General features: G+C 44.7%; 1 long non-coding RNA gene and 1 pseudogene across 2 annotated transcripts in view; both read left to right on the forward strand.

The window, feature by feature from the left end:
- The first annotated feature begins 3,277 nt into the window (after positions 1-3,277).
- Positions 3,278-3,695, forward strand: LOC120682968 (annotated as a pseudogene).
- A 1,158-nt stretch (positions 3,696-4,853) lies between these two features.
- Positions 4,854-5,132, forward strand: part of LOC120681745 — a 1,273-nt gene continuing 994 nt past the window's right edge. For both annotated transcript variants that reach the window (XR_005678050.1, XR_005678051.1), the window contains exon 1: positions 4,854-5,132. This exon is cut by the window's right edge and continues 84 nt beyond it. This is a non-coding gene — a long non-coding RNA (uncharacterized LOC120681745).

The raw sequence follows: 5,132 nt of genomic DNA on the forward strand, positions 1-5,132 counted from the left end.
TAAATTTTTGTTGCTAGATCATGTATGCAAGTTAGGTTTTTGCTTTTAATTTTCCCCTAGCTATGCTCTTTTCTTTTATAAATTTTGTTAGTTAATCATTTTCCTGTATGTGTAACCTCAACAAAACAAGCTTCTGTCTTAATCCATGCTACTCTAAGCAAGTTTAGTAGTTGTTGTTTTGAAGGAAACACTTCAGGCTAAAAGGCATTAGAACCAAAGACTGCACATCAGTTTTAAACCATTTCTGTTGTAACCATAGTTGTGAGGTTGTTCCGTAAATGCTTTTAGAGTTTGGTTTGTGCCTCTCTTTGTGTGTATTGCATTGTATTGCATCTTTTCATGAGTATCATGCGTGGCATATTTTATTCGTATAGATGCTGAAACCGAAGTCGCCTACGAGCTGATCGCCGAGCCGATCCAGGAGCCGCAAGTGGGAGAGTAGCAGGAGGACACAGTCGAACCCACTTCTGAAGAAGTCGCTAACCCCGCTGACCTGCAAGGCAAGCCCCGGAGCATAATCCTAATTTAAGTATTAAATGTTTATTTAAGTATTTGTGCATTTAAGTCTTAGGAGTTATATGAAACCCTAGTATGCATGTTTTCCCTAGGTACTTGTGAGTCCATACTAGTGTGCAGGTATCGTTAGCATTGCTTTGCTAAGTAGGATCTCGGTAAAAGTCCAGTGATTACTGTTACTCGTGAGTTTTAGGATCTTGATTCTTAGCTATGGCTTTGAAAATGAGTTGATGAGTAAAGAGAAATGGAGATCGGTAAGCTAATTACCTGATTTGCACCGATACTTTGAATTGCGCCCCGCTACTCTGGGAGTGGAATGATGGCGGGTGTTGGAGTGTATGTCGCCTCCGGGTTCTCCGGGAGTTCGCCGTGAGGGGCCTTCACCCGGGTTTTGGCATGCGTGATTCAGACGTCGGGGTAAAGAGGGGAACGATTGATGTGTGTTACTCGACGGGGTTTACGCGTGTTGTGTCTGTTAGGTCCACCTTGCAAGGTTAAATCGGATCGATTCGTCGTTTCTCTCGGTTAAGAGAACCTTGGTCACTTCGTCACATCGTAGTAAAGGATGAAATGTGAATGATTTGAAGACGTTTGAATGGTTTTAATAGAGGTTTAATGTGATCAACCAGGGTGCTCTAGATGTCCAGGCTAATCTGCTGTTACTTGTCAAACGAAATGTAGCTAAAATATTGAAAGTAAGGATCCAGCATTAGTAGCTTTTCAGCAAAACAAACCCAGAGCCAAAAACCTGCGTGTCTAGGAGTCGGCTAAGTATATACCATAGTCGGGTAAGTCTTGCTGAGTATTAGTATACTCAGGGTTATTGTTGTAACCCTCCTGAGCAGGTTGTGTCCCCGCTGACTTTGAGGAAGTCTGTGCGTCCTGGATTGGACAACCGCTTCCTCCGGGTTGGACCGTCGAGTGGGTCCCATCTTCTCCGTGAAGTTTGGGCCAGTTGGCAGCACATCGTGGGCAAGATGTGAGGCCCACTTTTATCGTCGTTTGTAGTACTTTATTGTATTTCGAACTCGGTTTTTAAACTTCCGCTGTGTAATTGAACTCTGTCGTTTGTATTCAAACCTTTTATGTAAAGCTCGTGTTATAAATTAATTTGAGGTTTTCTGTATGCATGTATCACCTGTGCTCATCTTCGTGCGAGACTTTAGTGCAAATGTGATCCTGGAGTACAATAGTTTAATCGGGATTTACCCGACGGACTGCCGGATTACACCGTTTTAAGTGCGTGGAAACTTGATTATTCATTAAGATGATAGTTAAGGCACTTAAGCCTATTTAATTTGGGCGGATCTGCTACAGCAAGCTTCCAGCGGAAGGCTTGCACCCGCGCATGCGAGACACGTGGCGGCCTCGGACCTCCCTTGGCAGAGAGCTGGGCTCCGCACATTCTGGGGTCCGGATGGCCACGTGGAGGTCCCGGACCCGCCTGCAGGGTCCATGCCTCCAGCTGCTAGTGCTCAGCGTTCCACCCAGGGGCACGTGGCGATGCCAGACCCGTCCCCGAGTGGAGAACGGGTCTGGGGCCGTTGCCCCGCTGGCTGGACTGGACCCTTGGGCCCAACTGCCCAGCTTTTTAAGGCGTAGTTACGAATAACCTCCGGTATCCTTCGCCTAGACACAGTAGGAGGGGTACCCCAATCGCAGGGTACTGACAATGAATATTAAATATATATACTCCATATGTTTTATTTACATGTCATATTAGGTTTGTTCTAAATCAAATTTGACAAACTTTGACCAAGTCTATAGAAAAATATATCAACAACTATATTATCCAATATATGCACTATCAACATATACTTCATGGTGCATTCAATGAAACAAATTTAGTATTATAAGTGTTATTATTTCTTTCTACAAGTTTGATCAAAGTTTGCTAAGTTTGACTTAGGACAATAACATGTAAATAAAAATAGAGGGAGTAGTTTCCATTGTTCCAAATGTTAAACATAAATTTTAATGTAAAAATAAATAAACATGCATACTAGGTACACGTATTTACACATGATGCGGTGACAGATCTGGCTATAGCGAAGCCGCCAAAAATTGAAGGAGGGATATTAGCAAACGACGGATATCATGTAAGATGATGGTTGAGAGCAATATATTGCTAGCTCGCCGTCTCTTCCAAGATTGAGAACAACTGCAGAGATATATGTCTACATACATCCAACGAGTCCACCGCACAAGATAAATTCTATTTAAAATATATTTTATAAATAAAATATTTTTTAAAATAAAAGAAATGAAATAATCAGATAAGTAAGTGCTTTTCATCGTACTAGATAACATAAAGGGAAAAAAGTAGATAATGGGAAAACTTGGGAGTAAGAATAGAAAGAAGACGGCTACAAGGCATGCCAAAACTAGTAAAAATAAAAACATGGGAAGAAGAGAGTAGTCTAGGGATTTTCCGGTCCCGTCAATCTCTCTGCTCGCCTCTCGCGCGTTGTCTGCCTGCCTTCCTTCTGCTTCGACCGGGACGCCGCTTCCCATCTCCTCCTCCCTTTCTCTCTCCTCCAGCCGAAACGCGTCCAAACCCTAACCCTAAACACCTCCCCCACCAACCCCCCACCACCCCAACAACCTCCGCCCAATCTTCCCCACCCCGCTGACCATCTGGCTGCCCCCCTCCCGATTCGCCACGCTGGCCTGATTCGATCCATGTAGGTGACCAAGCTCCCCGACCTCACCTCATCATGGCTGCCGGCTGAGGGATAAGTAGGAGACACACCCAGCGTCCATGTCATTGGGAGATCTCATGGCGTCCAGGCTCATCCACTCCTCGTCCTCGCCGTCGACGGCCGCTGCCGAATCACCACCGCAACCACGTCACGGATGAGCTCCCCTTAGCCAACGGTCCGGAGCCTAGGAATGGGCTGGAGCCCGCCGAGGTGGAGAAGCCGGCGCCCGTGGCGTACCTGCCCCAAGTGGTGGTGCTGTGCGAGCAGCGCCATGACGGGATCGACGAGGCTGCGGCCGCCGCCTCCGGGCCCTCCACCAGCGGCCTCGTCTCCAAGTGGTGCCCAAAGGATCGGGTAATGGATGCGATCCAGTATGCAGATGCGCTTTCTACCGATTCTGCTATTATACCTGATTGTTTGCTGGACTCGGAGCGTTTCGGCTTGGAGGGATTCATAGGGTTGCAATTAACTGATTGAGCTTAAAAATGGTAAATTAGTCGGGTGAAGTGGTTATACTGCAAACTCAAAATTGTTAATCAAAATTTCCGTTACCAAAAAGATTTTAACTGCGGCGCTGCCAGATGTAATGAGACCCCGGAAGTCACGGAATAAGTAATGACAAGTTCACTAGTCTTGCAAGCTGGACAATTGTGATGTGGTGGAGTGAGTTATTGTTTGCCACAGCTGAGTATCTTCTGCTTCTGAGGTGATCGGCTTTAATAACAATTAATACAAAATAGAAATTATTGTAGCCTGCTATGACATCAGACTCGTGCGCATTCTTAATTTTATCGACCAGTTATGCATAGCATGGTGATTACCAGCAGGGACGGAGCCAGGATCCATGCTCGGCGTGCTGCAGCACGGGTCCAGCTCAGTTCATCCCACATAAGCCTGTATAGTATTTAGTCCAAAATAGTATTATTTTAGCATAATTTTAATTAACCTGGTGTTATTTACTGGCTTAGCCTGGGCTGGAGGGGCTTTCTATCTCCGCCCCTGATTACCAGTGTTTCAACCAGTCTTTTTTTATACCAAGTAAACAGTATTACTCTGGATTTGCCTAACATGTACTGTCAATGTTGTGATGAGTATGGTGGCCTCCGCATACCTACATATACAACAAAATGGAAATTGCACAATCCTCAAAGTATTTTTGGGGTCCAATAGTCGCTATTGCATTCAGAATGAATGCCTAGTCTCCCTTCCAAGTGACACAACTTATCAGTGACTGGCATCATATATTGTTAAAGAAATACTAAGTCGCTTGTTTACTGTTGGTGAAACTATAAGTTAAAACATGGATCATATTGTTTAGTATAGCCATTGGCTGAAGCAAAGTTTGCTGCCCAAGTTATTAGTGCCACTGGAGGCTTAAAGAATGCTTATGTGATTCCACTGTAACAAAGCTGGCGTGTAAGCCAACAGTGGCCTCAGGGATGCCACATTGTGCATATTGCAATTGCATGAAGCACCAGACCAGATGGGGCATTGGGTGTTTATTATAGCTGGCATGTGGCATGCAATGTTTTGAGTGTTGGTCCGAAACATAAATTACTACGTCATTATGAAATTTATAGCTATTTAATGTTTTGTTTTGTCTGTCCATGGGATGATTCTCCGTGTTTCCTACGAGCAGCCCGATTGCAACAAGTAGCATCATGCATGGTTCTCCCCAGTCAGATGATTCTTCCCAACACTCTGATTCAGGCATATTACTGATAGAGAATGCAAGTAATGGTGGCCTCAGCTACACTAGATCGAGGCCTGCTGACTGTGTCATTTATTCTCAATATATATCAACTATGTGTTCTGTTGCTAAAGATCCTTACCCAAGAATTGCAACTATTGGTCGGAGAGCACTGTCCCTTATAGGTGTCGAGCAAGTGGTCATGAAAAACAGATTTAACAGTG

Source organism: Panicum virgatum, chromosome 7N (assembly GCF_016808335.1).
Source record: "Panicum virgatum strain AP13 chromosome 7N, P.virgatum_v5, whole genome shotgun sequence".
Taxonomy (NCBI): Eukaryota; Viridiplantae; Streptophyta; class Magnoliopsida; order Poales; family Poaceae; genus Panicum; species Panicum virgatum.